The following is a 19,451-nucleotide window of genomic DNA, read 5'->3' as shown; positions in this document are numbered from 1 at the left end:
CATAAAATTTAATTACACATTCATGATGAGCACTGACAAATCATAACTTCATTTCTGCAAATTGCTGGGTCAGTAAACTGGGCACCTGTGAGATCTGATTGAGGTGTTTAATGTTCAACCATGCAGAACTGTCAAAATTTTTTAAGTGGGCAGTTTTTAAAAAGCTAGAGTAGAAGTAAAGGAAGACAATAATGATAAAGAAAGTCGTAAGAAATGAGTACAAAAAATTAACAGTTTTGAGAAAAAGTGGAAAGTCTATATATGATGCTATACTGATTACATGCAAGCTAGAGCTTAGGTACTAGATATTCAGTCACCACATTCTATACTGTATTATTAGTACAGGAAAATGATGCTGTATAAGCTTATACAGCATCAGACAAAAAAAAAAAAAACCCTTCCTCTTTACTCACTTCATTTATCCATTTTTTAAAATAGTTTGTTTAATCCTTCTTCAAATTTATTTAAAATACTCCCTTCCACAACACCATATAGAAAATCATTTTAACAATCAATTTTCCTCTGTGAAAGGAAATTTTCCCATATTTATCCTGAAATCATTCTTTTTCAATTTAAACTGAGAAAGAGTAAAGATGCTATTATCATTCAGTTTACTCAACCCTTTTAGAGCCTTAAACATTATATGATGCACACTTCAATTAGGTCATCATGTACACACTTAGTTTCCAGATGCTACAATTTATAGAACCCATCTTTCCTGATAGAGAATATCTTTTTGTGTCCCAAACTCAACTTATTGCTCTTCTCTGTACCCTTTCCAGCAGATCTGTTCTTCCTAAAACAAGATATTCAAACCTGTATACCAGATGTGGCTTAATGGCTACTGCTTTATACAATGGGATAATCACTTCTTTATCCCTGTTGGCAAAGTTCCTGTATATTACTGACAGAACCACAGAGCTATTCTATCGGCCTGTCTGTATTGCTCAGAGAACTTCATATCAAATTATTCCTAAGTGTTACTCACATAGCATGTTATTCTGGGATTATTGCAACCCAACCTTGCATTAGCCACCCTGTCTAGCCACCTTTGTATGATCAACAAACTTAAACATCAAAAGCTTGAAATACCTAGTTCAATATTATTAATAAATGTAAAAAAAAACCAACAATAAAGTATTCAACAGTGAATCCACTAATGCCCCACTTATAACATTAGTCAATTAAGCACAATGGACATTTATAACTACTCTTAGTCTCTTATCACTTAACCAGCCCTTTATCCAGGATAGTAAATTCACTTCTAATGCCATATTGTTTCAATTTACACAACAATCATTCATGTGGAACAGTATGAAGTTTTAATGGAATCTAAGTACATGATGCCAAAATTATTCCTTGCACCTAGTTCCTTTACGATGACCTTGCAATAACTAATCACACTGATTGGGTATGATCTCCCTTTGACAAATCTGTGCGATTGCCTTATAGTTCCATTCCTATCAAGGTGACCCTGCATTACTTTAATTACTAACTCCATTACTTTTCCTAGCACAGAAGTCAAACTTACATGTCAGCAGTTACCTAGTTCACACTGTGAAACACTATTGTGAAAAGGACAGACATTTACACATCTCCAATCCATAAGAACTTCACTTGAAACCAAACATGCTTTCTCACTATTTCAACTAAAAGTTTGATTACCTTTTTTTCTGCTTCTTGTAATATAAATGAATAGAGTCCATCAGCTCCAGGCTTTTGACTACAGCAATTTCTCTTCCAGTTTCCTATTTGTTATCATAAAAACTTACAATAATTTACAATCAGCATTAGATAATCATCTGCTATCCCCATAACTAAAAACTTCTTAATATGTGAATAAATATGCAAAATATTTATTCAATTTGTTCACAACCTGTACAGGATCAACAATGATTAATGCATTCATATTGAGTTGACTAATGTGATTCATCCCTTTCTTTCTAGTGTTAACATAGGCAAAGAATTTCTTGCTCAAAAGAATTTCTTCACACCTAACAACCATACAAATACAGGTGACCAACAAGTCATGTGTTTTCTTTCTTTCTTTTCTTTCTTCAAAATCTGCCTTATCATGCTTAATCCTCTGAGTAACTTGATGGCACACTAATTTATACTTACTACAGGATCTCGGGCCACTGACAATTTATAATTATCCCATGCATTTTTCTTCTCTGCCACTAAACCCATCAGTTTATCTAAACTCCATTTTGGTCTAAATCTTGAACTATATATCTCTTAGTTGGCATAAGAGCTTAGTAGCCTTTATGATTACCTCCCTGAATGCTTCCTATTCAGAAATTGCATTTTTTTAACAACATTAGTTGGTTCCAGTGAAAATAATTAAAAAAATAAAAGTCTAAGAAGTAACGACCTTTGAGAAAACAAAATCCATTCCATTTACCCTTGGCAGTAGTTATATCTTAAATAAATCCCACATTAATACATTATAATCACTTCTGTCTAGTGACTCCTTTACTTGAAGGTTCTTAATACATATAATCAAATCAAGAATACTGCTTCATCGTGTAGCCTAATATGCTAGTATAGAAAGCAGTTATCTAGCAAAGCCAGAAGTTTTGCTGCTGAGTGAGCTGCCAATTCATAGTTCCAACAATATTTGGAAAGTTAAAATATTCCATGATGAAACACATGATTTGTTGGTCACCTGTATTTGTATGGTTGTTAGGTGTGAGCGCATATATGCATAAAGCACCTATTGTCTTCACCATGTCCATCCATCCATTTGCATGTAATAACTTGACTTGTATGGTTGTTAGGTGTGATAGCATATATGCATAAAGCACCTATTGTCTTCACCATGTCCATCCATCCATTTGCATGTAATAACTTGACTTGTAGTTGGTGGATTTTTGAAAAAAATTAATATTTGGCTCTTTTAGAAAGATTTGTCTAGTCAACCCAAATTTCATTAAAATCAGACTAATAGAAATCCAGCAATTATTATTTCTTTTTTTTTTTTCCACACATATCACATAGGTTATTCATATACCATATATAGATGTCTATAAATGATTCACCTGATTATGAAGCTCAATTAAAATTTTATTGTAATAGGTATCTTAAAATGGTTTACTGTAGTTATCAAACCATCTTGATGAGTTTTTTCTCATGTGGTTGGCAGCCTTGATCCCCCCCCCCCCAAGCACTGTGACAGTACAGCATTAAAATGACAACTGTGCAGGCAAAAGCAGCGTGTGTTGTGGCTGTGGGATACCAATTCTCCAGTGACTGTAAAAAGAAGTTTTCAATGGGAATTCCAGAAAGATCCTCCTACAGAATAATCAGTGAAGCAATGGTTGAAAAAGTTTCAAGAAACTGGCATGTGCTGCACCAGAAAGGAGCAGGTGGGCCTAGTGTATCTGCAGATAAAGTTTCAGAAATTCAGGAAATGTTTACCCGAAGACCTACAAAACCCTCCACCAAGAAAGCCTGTAGCTGCAAATACAGCAAGTAACATTGCACAGGTTAATTTACAAGAGATTGAAATTTTATGCTTGCAAGATGCAAATTGTCCAGAAAATTAAGGCTCACAACAAGAAGAATTCACTGTTCACATTCTCAACCAAATAGAAGAACACTTTCTAGAAAATGTTGTTTTCAGTGATGAAGTGATATTCCACAGTTCACAAACTGAGTGGGGATTTTCAGATTCCCATTCAGTTCTTGAACACAAGCATGATAGTCCCAAGGTAAATGTCTGGTGTGCACTGTCATTCTGCCAGGTAATTGGGCCAGTTTTCTTCTGTGAAAATAGTGAACTCCACAAATTAGCTAGATATGCTTGAATTGTATGCTGCACCGCAGCTGGAGAGCCATCACACTGGGGCTTGTATGTGCACGATTTCCTCAATAAAAAATTTCCGAACTGATGGATCAGCCAGGATGATCCCATTCCATGTCCTACTTGTTCCCCAGATATACCAATGGATTTCTTTGTATGGGCTATGTAAAGGACAAGATGAATGAAAAAAAGTTAATATCACAGAGTTAAAAGACTGGATTGAAAAGGCAGTGATTTCCATTTCTCAAGAGATGCTTCAAAACACTTGGAATGAAATTGGCTACCATCTTGACATTCTACGTGCTGCCAAAGGTGCCCATGTGAAGGTTTACTGAAGTGTGGTCATGTGATAAGAAATTGAGTTGCTTTAAGTACAACAAACCACTTTACATTACCTATTAGAATAAAATTTTAATTCAGCTCCATAATCAGATGAATAATTTATAAGCACACTGTATTTCTGCTGAATCACTGGTTATGACTGTTACCATGCGCCAATGGCAGGAATAAATGTGCAATATGGCAGATACACAGAAATAAAATGTTCCAGTTTGCACATAAAAGTTTAATTTCTATTTTTTTCTGTTATAAATCATGATTATTAGTATTTGCTAATGCACCTGAAATGTAACATACTGCATATATTAACTGACTTGTACAATATACTCATTGGTCATTAGGCCTATAACATACTCTGAAAACCATATTTCCTCCAGCAGCATACCAGACTGAGTCAATATTATTACTTGCAATACTGGTACAGTAGAGCATTGATAATTCAAACTAATTGGAACCGAGGGGTTGTTCGGACTTCTGATTTGTTTGGATTTTTCAACTTATCAAAAATACAGTTCTGGAGAATTAAAAAAAAAAAGGTTTAGCACATTAGAATGTAAGATTTTTGATTTTTTTCATTTTAATTTCTGGAGAGTATCATACGGAAGTGTTCTACGTATTATATTGAGGAAAACTTCTCTTATTCTGTTAGTTGAGGCTAACTATATCACCTTTTGAGACAAAGTGTACAAACAAACTTTTGGTTTGACAATGGGCTTGAGCCTGAGCAGCTTAATATCGGAGATCTATCTCTCAAAGATTGAGCATATATATTTGACGTCTTTTCAACGTCAAATCACATACTATGGGAGGTATTTAGACGATGTTCTAGTTATTACCAATAGTAGTACTATCCAAGACATTTTACATTTGTTTAATAATATTCATTCTAGACTCAAATTTACATTGGAAAGGGAGGATATGGATACAAAGCATTAAATTTTCTAAATTTCACGCTTACTCGGGACTCGAATAAAATCCAATTTAACATCTATCGAAAATCTACAAACACCTGTATACTTATACATTATAACAGCTATCACCCATTCACCTACAAAAGATCGATTATCTTTAATCAATTTCTAAATGCCTATAAATATACAATGACGGAATCTGCTTTGGGCTCAGAAATACAAATATTAACCAGTAGATTCTTAAACAGGGGTTATCCCCTTGCTACAAAAACTGAATTAGGGTACAAGTTAAGGATAGGATACAAAATACTACACCAACCAACAATAGTAATATCAAAAAATACTTTATTTCTGTCCCATAGGTTGAACAGTGGCACAAACAGCTTAATAGATTCTTTAAAGATATCGAATTTAAAATTGTGGCCAGGCCAATACGGAAATTACACACTATACTGAACAATCGCTCAGTCCTTTCCTCGTTGACAACACAAATGAATGACCTGGTATACAACATTTCTTGCAGTGATTGCAATGTCTTACCAAGGTTTGACGCATTTTCCTTTGAATACGTATTAATCAACATGCGGCCTCAGTTCGTGCTTCTCATTCAGCAGCGTCAGAATTAGCCTTTCATGCCGTTAACGAAAAACATACTTTTTTATTTAACGAGGCGAAAATACTTAGTGTTCAACGTAATTATACGTGGCTATTAATTGCAGAAACCATAGAAATTAAATTACATGAAAAATCTGTTAATGTTCGTCGGCCATATCTGATCTCCGATTCATGGGCTTTTACACGCATGCACGAAGACAAATAATCCCTATTTAAGTTTTATACTCACCCCTATTCAGTAATTTTCATTCCTGTGATCACGACATACGCTCGAAAAGCACTGTCAGCTTCAGGAAGGAAAATCGTTTTGAAATTTTTTCGTTAGATTCTTTTAATTAATTTTCTTATTTTTAATTGCATTAAATTGATTTTTAATTGTGTTAAATTGAATTTTAATTTATCATTTTAATTTCTGGGGAGTATCATATGGAAGTATTCTACATAATATTGAGGTAAACTTCTCTTATTATTTTACAATATTTATATCAACATAGAACATATTGAGCATTACAGCTCTGGTTTATACTATATAGTGGAGAAATATAAGTTATAAGTTAACCAACAAGATAGCATTTTGTGCTTTGTTTGTTATTTGGTTTTTAGGAGCATTAGCAACTAAGGCCATATTGCTCCGGGGATATGCGGCGGTGACCTTTCCGCATCCTCTGTATTTGGTGGGCATGGGCTAGAACCCTAGTCTAATCAAGAAGCGTGTGCTACACACTGCTGCTCCTGCTCGCCTGGTTATGGAGGCGCCGACAGCAGCATTTTGTGGTGACAACCGCAACACCAACTTCGGAGGCATTGCAAGAAAAGGCAAGAACCCCAGGGGCTCACATCTGGTGAGTATGGGTTTGGCACACCCAGGGTCCTGAGCTGGATATCATTATTCTTCTCTTTCTTGGTGATTCCCTTCTACTTCTCTCTCTCTCTCTTAAGGTAATTCAGGAATTTTTTTTTTTTTCTGGATGGTGCAGCATAAGCCTCAGGCTTCCTTGCACCATACAGCTAATAATAATAATGATAATCCCGCACAACAGACTGGACATAACCCTTGTGGACAAAATGGAAAAGGCTACCTACTGATTGACATAGCAGTGCCCAACACTAGCAATGTCCAGAAAACCCATGAGGAAAAAATTAGGAAATACATGAACCTAAGACATGAGGTCAAGGAGATGTGGCATATGCAAGAAGTATCGACTATCCCGATTATCGTATCAACCACCAGTATGGTGCCAAAGACTCTACATAGCAGCCTAGCAGCAATAGGTCTCCCAGAGAACACCTACAAGGAACTCCAGAAAGTCACAATCCTGAACACCTGTAGAATAGTCAGAGATTTCCTCAACCAATAGTAACACCAGACATTACAACCATACTATGTACTTGGTAGCAGTACCTATCACAGAGTGGAATCCCTCAATCAGGGAAAAATAATAATAATAATAATAATGTCTTTCATAAGTTAAGAAAGAACATGAAAATGAACATCTTGGGAGTAGGCTGTGCTGCATATATTGTGCATAACACTTTGCAAACAAGTGCTGATACATTGCCAATTGATGTGGAATCAATTATTAACAAAGTAAAAGAGAATGGACCTGAGGCATTGAAATCCTTCTGCAACTTTGCTGATGTGGAATACAAGCAACTTTTAGGAAGTGTGAAGACACGATGGCTTTCCTTGCTACCTGCAGTGGAAAGAATAATCAAAACGTTTGATGGGCTCAAGTCATATTTCTATCACAAGGTAAAATCCCCTAATTCTGGAGGGATTTTTTTTTAATAATTCACAGTCTCTTCTCTGGTTCAAGTTCATTCACAGCCAACTTAAAATGTGTACTAATGCTATTAAAAAGATTGAAAGAGAGGACATTTGTGGCAGTGAAGTGGCAAAAGAACTGACTGCCCTGGCAGAAAAAATGCTCAAAAGAAAGGAGCAACATTTTTTTTACATCTGCTCTCCTGGACCTCAAAATCCAACTGATAGAGGATGGTGTCATCAGAGATGTTGAATTTGCTGAAACTGTCACCAATTTCCATGATACTTTCCTAGAATATGTGGAAAACTGGGCCACACCTTTTGCAGAGCTATGTGACTTTAAATGGGTTTTGTTTAATATCCCCCCATCTTGGTGTGTTGTTCAACAGTGTGTCCAAAACATATCCAAAATTGACACCAACATACTAAAAGTAATGTTTGTTTGTTTGTTTGTTATTTGGTTTTTAGGAGCATTAGCAACTAAGGCCATATTGCTCCGGGATATGCGGTGGTCATTCCATGACCTTCCCGCATCCTCCGTATTTGGTGGTGACGGGCTCGAACCCCGGTCTAATCAAGAAGCGTGTGCTATGCACTGCTGCTCCTTCCCACCTGGCTACGGAGGTGCCTACTAAAAGTAATAGATGAAGATGAACTATTCAATGAAGTGAATCATGCGAATAATATATGTGAATCTAAGATTGATCATTGGAATAAATGCGACGTGATGACTAGTGACGGGTGGACTGAGACAATTCAGACAACGAAAAATTAAGATATCAGATTTAGGAACATAATACGCATTGCGAGTTCTGTGTTAGGAATACCAGGCACAAATGCTTCATTAGAGAGGGTGTTTTCTTTAATGAATGCATTTTGGACTGATGAAAGGAACCACTTGTCCGTTGAAACTGTACAGACAATTAGCATTAGCATTAGCATTAGTAGAGGCATTTGATGCAAGAAAGCAAGCTTATGCATCAGCCAAAAAAAAAAAAAAAAAAACCACTTCCACTTCACCCCTCTGTTTGTTCAAAATACCTGTCCAGCTGAGCCTTAAACTTATTTAGGCTATCAACCTCCACCACAAGGGATGGAAGTCTGTTCCACCAACCAACCGCCCGCCCGCTGGCTAAAGGCAAATTTCCGCACGTCTATCCTACATCTGTCTTTCCTCAATTTGAATTTATGCCCTCTCAGGTGATTTTTCTGAGCTAGAGGAAGAATCCCATCAGCATTCAGCATGCTTAAACCATTCAAGGCTTTATACACCTCTATCAGATCACCTCGCTGGTGCCTAGTCTCCAGACACTGTAATTTGCAAAACTTAAGCCTTTCTTCGTAAGAGCACCCCTTTGTTCCATTCACTAATCTTGTTGCCCTTCTCTGTACTCGTTCCAGCAGCTCTACATCCTTCTTGAAATGAGGCCTCCAGACCTGTATACAGTACTCTAGGTGTGGCCTCACCATTGCCTTATACAATGGAATAATCACCTCCTTATCCCTGCTGGAAACATTCCTGTATATCATTGACAATACTCCATGAGCTACTCTTGCAGCCCGTCTGCACTGCTCAGAGAACTTCATATCTGCCTGCACAACGACCCCCAAGTCCCTTTCATTCTCTACCACTGTCAGTGTAGTACCACAGAGTTGATACGTTGCTCTGGGGTTGCTGTTTCCCATGTGTAGTACTTTACATTTGTCAATGTTAAACTTCATTTGCCACCTCTCAGCCCATCTGCTCAACCTTTCCAGATCCTGTTGCAGCAGCATAGTGTCAGTAATGTCCTTGACAACCCTGCCAACCTTTGTATCATCTGCAAACTTGGACATTAAGCTTGATATACCATCATCAATATCATTTATAAATACAGAAAACAATAATGGACCCAGCCCTGAGGGACTCCACTAATAACATCAGTCCATGACGAGCAGTGTCCATTGATTACCACTCTCTGTCTTCTCCCCCTCAACCACCCCTTTATCCATAGCAGCAATTTGCCTCCAATGTCACACTGCTCCAATTTGTGTAGCAGTCTTCCATGTGCAACAGTATCAAAAGCCTTTCTAAGATCCAAGTATATAATATCAAAGTTATTCCCTGGATCCAGTTCTTTTGTGACTGCATCATAGTATCCAATCAAGTTGGTCAGGCAAGACTTCCCCTTAACAAAACCATGCTGTGTCTGAGCTATAACTGAAGTCTTGTCTAAATGATCCTGCAGTGCTTCTTTAACCAGTGCCTCCATTAATTTTCCTGGAACAGAAGTTAAACTCACAGGTCTATAATTACTTGTGTCAGCCTTTGATCCTCCTTTGTGAACTGGGGTCACATTTGCACATTTCCAGTCTATGGGTACCTCCCCTGAGTCCAAGGAAGCTCTCATAATTATGGCTAAGGGTTTGCTTACTTCCTTTGCTGCCTCCTTTAATATAACTGGATAGATCCCATCCACCCCGGGTGCCTTTCTTGTGTTTATCTTCAACAGTTTCTCCTCCACTTTACTCCCAGTTATTTCAAGATTCTGTAGCTTACTGCTAGAGTTGAATACACCTCTGGCATTCCCCTTGCTGAATAACTCCTCATGTGTGAATGTCGATGCAAAATATTCATTTAGTTTGTTAGCTACCTGAGCAGGATCATCAACAGTTGACCCATCAATATCAAGTGGACCAATCTGATTCATCCCCTTCCTTCTAGAGTTTACATAAGTAAAGAACTCTTTGCTGTTTTTCTTTGCATCCCTTGCCAAGGATTTCTCGTAATCTGCCTTCGCTTGCCTAACCTCCTTTGTAACTTGGTTGCATATCAAGTTGTATCTATCATAGGCTTCTGTGTTATGTGTTAATTTGTAAGTATCCCATGCATTTTTCTTCTCTGCCATATGCCTCATTAGTTCATCTGACATCCATTTTGGCCTCATTAGTTCATCTGCCATCCATTTTGACAATATTAATAACAAAAACACATTTTAAAGCCATTCCTTGTATGGCCTTTTACAATTTCATAAAGGAGCAGCCAAAACCTTTTGGAAGAAATTCAGTCATCTAAAAAATATGACAAAAATGTTAATAGTGTATATCCTGGCCCATCTGCTCAATAAAGATTTGTGTAATTTGACAATGTCAATTGTAAAATTACACAAATGTGAGACTAAGACAGCAATGAATATGTAAGTAACCTATATTAATTTTAATCAAGTTAAACAGCTATGGTTAGTTAGCATGAAAAGAGTACAAGAAGATGGTTTTAACTAGTATGACAGTCGAATCATGTCAGTTAACTCGCCATAAGTGTTCCATTTTTTTGTTTTTTTTGTTTTATAAATCTGGTCACCCTATCATAGATAACAAAACAAATGGAACTTTCAGCTACAATAACACATATGCATAGGCCTTTAACGAAAATAATCATTTATTTTTTGCTGCACCATTTTCGAGCTTTGTTTCTTTGTTGCCAGATCTTTCACTTTTCAGCAAGAGTAGTTCAGTTGGACAGTATTGAGCGTGTTGCTCATACCTAGCCCTCATGGATAGCACAGTTGGTAGAATCACCGTCCTCCGCACCCTAGGGGTAAAAGACCCAAGTTTCAGTCCAGTCAATAATGGGAGGAATTTATGGGTCTTTTTCGCAACGTGGCTAAATCATACATGGTTTTTCTTCCCGAAACTCAGGTTTTTTTGTCCAGAAAACTGACCACAGAACACAATTTACAGACAGTATACATGAAGCAATATAGCCTTAGCTGCTGATGCTCTCAGAACCCAACTACATCAACAACAAACAGCATCTTTAAGGGATGGGCCATTAGCTGTTCTCATAGTTTTTCTTTTTCTATCATCATCGAAATCAAATTTCAATGCGAACTTTAAAATTTTTTTTCTCATTGTTTTAATTTATGTTATGGTCAACTTTCCAACTTCATAAAATCTTTTAGCATTAGTAGAGGCATATGATGCAAGAAAGCAAGCTTATGCAGCATCATCCAAAAAAAAAAAAAACCCTTCCACTTCACCCCTTCATTTGTTCGAAATACCTGTTCAACTGAGCCTTAAATTTATTTAGGCTATCAACTTCCACAACATGGGATGGAAGGCTGTTCCACCAACCAACTACCTGCTAAAGGCAAATTTCCACACATCTATCCTACATTTGTCTTTCCTCAATTTGAATTTATGCCCTCTCAGGTGATTATTCTGAGCAAGAGGAAGAATTCCATTAGCATTGAGCATGCTCAAACCATTCAAGGCTTTGTACACCTCTATCAGATCACCTCGCCGGTGCCTAGTCTCCAGACACTGTAATTTGCAAAACTTAAGCCTTTCTTCGTAAGAGCAACCCTTCGTTCCGTTCACTAACCTTTTTGCCCTTCTCTGTACTCGTTCCAGCAGCTCTACATCCTTCTTGAAATGAGGCCTCCAGACCTGTATACAGTACCAAAGGTGCGGCCTGACCATTGCCTAATACAAGGGAATAATCAACTCCCTATCCCTGTTAGAAAAATTCCTGTATATCATTGATAAGACACCATGAGCTACTCTTGCAGCCCGTCTGCACTGCTCAGAGAACTTCATATCTGCCTGAACAATTACCTCCATGTCCTTTTCATTCTCTACCACTGTCAGTATAGTACCACAGAGTTGATACGTCGCTCTGGAGTTGCTGTTTCCCATATGTAGTACTTTACATTTGTCAATGTTAAACTTCATTTGCCACCTCTCAGCCCATCTGTTCAACCTTTCCAGATCCTGTTGCAGCAGCATAGCGTTAGTAGCATCCTTAACAACCCTACCAATCTTTGTATCGTCTGCAAACTTGGACATTAAGCTTGATATACCATCATCAATATTATTTATAAATACAGAAAACAACAATGGACCCAACACTGAACCCTGAGGGACTCCACTAATAACATTAGTCCACGATGAGCAGTGTCCATTAATTACCACTCTCTGTCTTCTGCCACTCAATCATCCCTTTATCCACAGCAACAATTTGCCACCAATGCCACACTGCTCCAATTTGTGCAGCAGTCTTCCATGTGCAACAGTGTCAAAAGACTTTCTAAGATCCAAATATATAATATCAAAGTTATTCCCTGCATCCAATTCTTTTGTGACTACATCATAGTATCCAATCAAATTGGTTAGGCAACACCTTCCCTTAAAAAAACCATGCTGTGTCTGAGCTATAACTGAATTCTTGCCAAGATGATCCTGCAGTGCTTCTTTAACCAGTGCTTCCATTAATTTTCCTGGAACAGAAGTTAAACTCACAGGTCTATAATTACTTGTGTCAGCCTTTGATCCTCCTTTGTGAATTGGGATTACATTTGCACATCTCCAGCCAGTCTGTGGGTACCTCCCCTGAGTCCAAGGAAGCTCTCATAATTATGGCTAACGGATTGCTTACTTCCTTTGCTGCCTCCTTTAATATAACTGGATAGATCCCACACCCCAGGTGCCTTTCTTGTATTTATCTTCAACAATTTCTCCTCCACTTTACTCTCAATTATTACAAGATCATCTAGCTCACTGCCAGTGTTTACTTCGTCTATGGCATTCCCCTACCTGAATAACTCCTCATGTGTGAATGTAAATGCAAAATATTGATTTTGTTTGTTAGCTACCTGAGCAGGATCATGAACAGTTGAACCATCGATATCAAGTGGACCAATCTGATTCATCCCCTTCCTTCTAGAGTTTACATAAGTAAAGAACTCCTTACTGTTTTTCTTTGCATTCCCTTGCTAAAGATTTCTCGTAATCTGCTTTCACCTGCCTAACCTCCTTTGTAACTTCGTTACACATCAACTTATATCTATCATAGGCTTCTGTGTCTCTGTCTCCGACAGTTTTTAAATTCTGTACAGTGGGATCAACTAACGATGTTACCAACAGTATATTCTAAGTGGGAAGCATTCAAGGAATTAATCGTGGATGCTACTAAAAGTTTCATACCTATTAAGAAATATTGTCCAAGGTTTAGACCTAAATGGTTATCTAATGAACTAATGAGACTCGTAACAGAGAAGAAAAATGCATGGGATGCATATAAATTATCAAGCAACTCAGAAGCCTATGGCAGATATAAGCTAGTCTGTAATCAGGTCACAAAGGAGGTTTGGCAGGCGAAGGCAGATTAGGAGAAATCCTTGGCAAAAGATGCTAAGAAAAACAGCAAGGATTTCTTTACTTATATAAACTCTACAAGGAAGAGGAAGAATCTGATTGGTCCACTTGACATTGATGGTTTGACTGTTGATGATCCTGCTCAGATAGCAAACAAACCGAATGAGTATTTTGCATCTATATTCACACATGAGGAATTATTAAGGTTTGAAAATGGCAGAAGGTTATCAAATTGTAGCAGGATACTTAATGATTTTGTAATAACTGAAAGCAAAGTAGAGGAGAAATTGTTGAAGTTAAACATAAGAAAAGCACCTGGAGTGGATGGGATCTATCCAGTTATATTAAAGGAGGCGGCAAAGGAAGTAAGCAATCCGTTAGCCATAATTATGAGAGCTTCTTTGACTCGGGGGAGGTACCCACAGACTGGAGATGTGCAAATGTAACCCCATTTCACAAAGGAGGATCAAAGGCTGACACAAGTAATTATAGACCTGTGAGTTTAACTTCTGTTCCAGGAAAATTAATGGAGGCACTGGTTAAAGAAGCACTGCAGGATCATCTTGGCAAGAATTCAGTTATAGCTCAGACACAGCATGGTTTTGTTAAGGGAAGGTGTTGCCTAACCAATTTGATTGGATACTATGATGTAGTCACAAAAGAATTGGATGCAGGGAATAACTTTGATATTATATATTTGGATCTTAGAAAGGCTTTTGATACTGTTGCACATGGAAGACTGCTGCACAAATTGGAGCAAAGTGGCATTGGTGGCAAATTGTTGCTAGGTATAAATGGATGATTGAGTGGCAGAAGATAGAGAGTGGTAATTAATGGACACTGCTCATCGTGGACTAATGTTATTAGTGGAGTCCCTCAGGGTTCAGTGTTGGGTCCATTGTTGTTTTCTGTATTTATAAATAATATTGATGATGGTATATCAAGCTTAATGTCCAAGTTTGCAGATGATACAAAGATTGGCAGGGTTGTTAAGGACGCTACTGACGCTCTGCTGCTGCAACAGGATCTGTAAAGGTTGAGCAGATGGGCTGAGAGGTGGCAAATGAAGTTTAACATTGACAAATGTAAAGTACTACATATGGGAAACAGCAACCCTAGAGCAACGTATCAACTCTGTGGTACTACACTGACAGTGGTAGAGAATGAAAAGGACCTGGAGGTAATTGTTCAGGCAGATATGAAGTTTTCTGAGCAATGCAGACAGGCTGCCAGGGCAGGTCATGGGGTTTTGTCAATGATATATAGGAATTTTGCTAGTAGGGAGAAGGAGGTGATTGTCCCTTTGTCTAAGGCAATGGTCAGGCCACGCCTTGAGTACTGCATACAGGTCTGGAGGCCTCATTTTAGGAAGGATGTAGATTTACTTGAATGTGTACAGAGAAGGGCAACAAGATTGGTGAGGGGAATGAAGGGATCCTCTTACCAAGAGAGGCTTAAATTCTGCAAATTGCAGTGGCTGGAGACTAGGCACCTGCGTGGTGATCTGATTGAGCTGTATAAGGCCTTGAATGGGTTGAGCACTGAATTCTGATGGGATCCTTCCACTTGTTCAGATTACGAACCTAAGGGGGCATAAATTCAAATTAAGAAAAGACAGATGTAGAATAGATGTGCGGAAATTTGCCTTTAGCCAGCGGGTGGTTAATTGCTGGAACAAACTTCCATCTGTCGTTGTGGAAGTTGACAGGTTAAATAAATTTAAGGAGGAACTGGACAGGCATTTGGAGGGAATGGTGTGATTTTTTTTTTTCTTTTTTTGGCTGATCCTGCATAAGCTCATACACTTGCTTTCTTGCATCACATGCCACTACTACTACTACATTTTAATTTATATGTATCCAATGCATTTTTCTTCTCTGCCATATGTCTCATTAGTTCATCTGACATCCATTTAGGCCTGAACCTTGAACAATATTTCTTAGTTGGTATGTAAAGCCTAGTAGCTTCCAAGATAAGTTCTTTGAATGCTTCCCATTTTGCATTTGCTGTTGGTAACATCATCAGTTGGTCCCACTGTATAGAATTTAAATACTGTCTCAGTCCATCGTAGTTGCCTTTACGAAAGCAATAACCCTTCCCTTTACCCCTAATGGTAGTTACCTCTTTGAGTAAATCCCACTTCAGCACACTGTGATCACTGCCACCTAGTGGTTCATTTATCTGCAGATTCTTAATGCATGAAGAATCACTACTGATAATCAAATCAAGAGTATTGCTCCCTCTAGTTGCCTCCCGAACATGCTGATTTAGAAAATAATCATCCAATAAATCCACAAAAGCCTTGCTAGTGTGTGAGTGACCAACCCACAAATTCCAGTCAATATCTGGGAAATTAGAATCTCCCATTATAAGTTTCTCTGATTTACTGGCCCACTCTATTTCCCTGTACAGTTTCTTGTTATACTCATCAGAGTCATTAGGCCTATAGCACACTCCTACTCTCAATTTTGATCTCCCAATGCTTATGTCACACCAAACTGACTCAACACTTTACTGTCACTGTCCAGCGATGTCGACTGGCTTCACTTCCTTGGATTTTATGTGTTTCTTAACTAATAGCATAACCCTCCTCCCTTCCTATCCTTTCTGTAGACGTTGTACTCCCCAAATTCCAGTACTGCATTACTTATATCTGTGTGACACCACATCTCTGATATCCCATCAATATCCGCCTTTGATGCTTTGAGCAATACCTCAAATTCATCAAATTTATTTACCAAACTCCAAGCATTGGTGTATACGCAAGTATACATGCATCTGTTCTTTTTCTTAGCTACCCTAACACAACCCATGTGTTTACTTGTAAGGCAATGACTCCCAGCAGTCTCTTAAATATCCTGCATCTTAATTTCCAAGCTTCCGCTCATTCCAATAGAAGCAGTGCAAGAATCACTTTCACCTCTGCCAGTGGCTACTGTTAATCTATTAGTCCTTGTATCCCCCCAATCTTGCAGTTTTCTGACCCACCTAACACTGCCTCGATAGCATCAGCAAACATTCTTGCACCCTTTTTATTTAAGTGTATCCCATCCCTGTAGAAGCAGTCTTGCTAACAAAGACCCACTTTCTCCCTTTGAAAGTTTGTATAAAATCTCAATTTATGATTTAATTGTTATAAATTTCTGGTACCTTTTAAAAGACAAAGAAGACCATGACTTCGGTACAGTAAAATAAAACTCTGTAAATGTTCAGAATCTCTTCATTCCTATATTTAAACTTCATAAATATTTTACTCTGCACCTCACCTGCGTGTATCATGTTAGTTGCAATTTCTGCGAGCATGTTCTTTGTTATTGATTAACACTTTTTTTTTTTGTACTGTTTTAGATTTTACAACCCCCCCCCAAAAAATGAACAAAAATATCAGGTTAAAAAGTTTTGTTTAGTTAGTACTGTATGTATATTAATTAAGCTATGTATGTAACGAGGTGTGGCACCCACACAACACCACATGGAGGTACGCCGACCCTCTATGTTACCAGGCAGTACTAGGTGGTAGATGACTCTCATCAACCGGTGAAATACCACCACTTTGCTTATTGGAGGCTTGAGGTGGTGAAACCCATGTTTAGTCTCTAGAGCTAAGTTCTGGTCAACCCTTCCCTATCTCTTCCATCATGCAGTATGATTGATGACTTTTGAGGTTATGATGAACGTCGTGGCGAGATCCAATATTTCTTACATTTTGAGGGTACAGCTCTAAAACGGTGTTCGCAGGCCGGCCGCTTGTTAGTACACTGGATCGAACCTATTGTTAACTCTCTAGGAGGCTTCTGGATCAGCTAGTGTATAATCTTGCTACCTCTACTCTGCCAGATAGTGACTGGAGGGAGTCCGAGTAGTGTGTATGCGGGGAGCATTGTCAGGCCACATTATGTCAAGGGTCTGGGTATATTCTTACCAAGTGTACGCCATATCCAAAAATTTCATTACTTCATACAGCATGTCCCACCCACTTTTTCTTACCATTGAATACACCATGAATTGTCAAACTAATAGAGCAAGCTTATCTGCTAAAAGATCTAAACCTCCCAAGCACTTCCTAATTCATTTCACAAATATACGTGGTCTCGATTCTAATCTCAACGATGTCCATTTCCACTTGAGTCTGCCAAACGCCATGTAATTTTTCTGACAGAATCTCAGTTATCAGTTGATTCAACTACTGCTCGTCTCAGATGCCCAAATTATTTGCTGTATGATTCCTTTGCCTCAAAGGTGGTACTTGTGCATACGTGCGTTCTGATATTCCCTGTCAGAGACTTGGCAATTTGGAATCTCCTCTCTTTGATCTTCTCTGGCTTAAAATCTCTCTATCTCATTGTGTCAAATTCATCTGTTGTCTCTACCGTTCTCCCAACTCCACTAATCACTTGGAGCTCTTTGACTTCCTCTCTTTGCAACTTAACTTTCTCCAGTCCAACTTTCCTAACAGTGAGGTAATTTTCCTTGGTGATTTTAATGTTCACAACTCCAGCTTGCTTCCATTTTCTAGTCACACCGACCCAGCAGGTCGAGATGCTGAGGCTTTTCCAATTACTAATGACCTAGCACAGATTGTTCATTTACCTACAAGAATACCGGACAATCCTGATCATACAGCCAATACGCTTGATCTTTTTCTCACAAACAACCCTTCTAAGTACACGGTCGAAGTGAGAGCTCCTTTAGGCCCTTCAGATCACAACTTGGTGATTGTCTCTTCTCCAATGGAACCTTTATCTCATGGCTATTCCCAACCTCGTGGTGTTTGGCATTACAAGAATGCAAAATGGGATGACCTGCGAGACTTCTTTTCTTCTTTTCCTTGGTCGGATTACTGTTTCAAAACTTCTGATGTCAACGTTTGCTCAGATCGTGTCAGTGAAATTATTCTTGCAGGAATGGAATCCTTTATCCCACACTCCACTTTAAAATCTCGTCCTTTATCTAAACCTTGGTTTTCCAATAAATGTGCTAAGGCTGTTTAAGAGAAGAATGTTGCATATCGTAATTGGCTTGTTTCTAATTCTTCAGTGTCATTTTCTGACTACACCAAAGCTCGCAACAATTGTAAAGCAGTTATTAATCAGTCCAAACTAGAGTTTGAACAGGCTAAGAGTAGAAAACTTGCTTCTTGCCCTAATAGTAGCCGAGCATTCTGGTCTCTTGCCAAAGCTATTGACCGCAACTTTTGCCCATCTCTGCTCCCACCTCTGTCCAAAACAGATGGTCCTGTTGTCACTTCAGCCAAGGATAAAGCAGACTTGCTAGCATCCCATTTTTCTTCCAACTCATGTATTAATGATCTTGGTAAAACACCTCCCACCATTTCCAACACACTCCATTCAATGCCTCCTGTAGTCTTCCGTCAAAAGGATATCAGAAGGATTTTGATGAATCTTGATGCTAAGAAAGCTCCAGGTCCTGATGGTATTTCTCCACTTGTTCTCAAAACCTGTGCTCCAGAACTTACTCCTATTCTTTGCCACCTTTTTTCACTTTCTTATTCCAAAGGTGTTTTTCCTTCTGCTTGGAAATTTGCTCATATCCAGCCAGTTTCTAAAAAAGGATGACAAATCACTCCCATCTAATTATCGTCCCATTGCATTTACTTCTACTCTTTCTAAAGTAATGGAGAAATCAATTAACCGCCTACTCTTAAACTACCTAGAAAGACTAATTCAATGGAAAGGTTCAGTGAAACACAAGTAGTTGGTCTTGACATCTCAAAGGCTTTTGATCGTGTTTGGCATAAAGGTCTTCTGAACAAGCTTCCATCTTATGGTTTGCCAACTGTTTTTAGTAATTGGTTATCTAGTTTTCTCTCTGATCGCTCACTGAGGGTGATGGTAGATGGCTCTCTGTCTTCTAACTTCTC

At 38.3% G+C, this 19,451-nt stretch overlaps 1 protein-coding gene across 1 annotated transcript in view; it reads right to left on the bottom strand.

Annotated features, from left to right (window-relative positions):
- The window catches only part of LOC150086055 (DNA (cytosine-5)-methyltransferase 3A-like), a 233,524-nt gene that overhangs the window by 101,389 nt on the left and 112,684 nt on the right, over positions 1-19,451 (bottom strand). The window lies entirely within an intron of this gene.

Source organism: Mastigoproctus giganteus, chromosome 5, assembly GCF_048544385.1.
Source record: "Mastigoproctus giganteus isolate SK-2022 chromosome 5, ASM4854438v1, whole genome shotgun sequence".
Lineage (NCBI taxonomy): Eukaryota > Metazoa > Arthropoda > Arachnida > Uropygi > Thelyphonidae > Mastigoproctus > Mastigoproctus giganteus.
The sequence above is the reverse complement of the archived record's forward strand: the minus strand, read 5'-3'. Positions and strand labels throughout refer to the sequence as shown.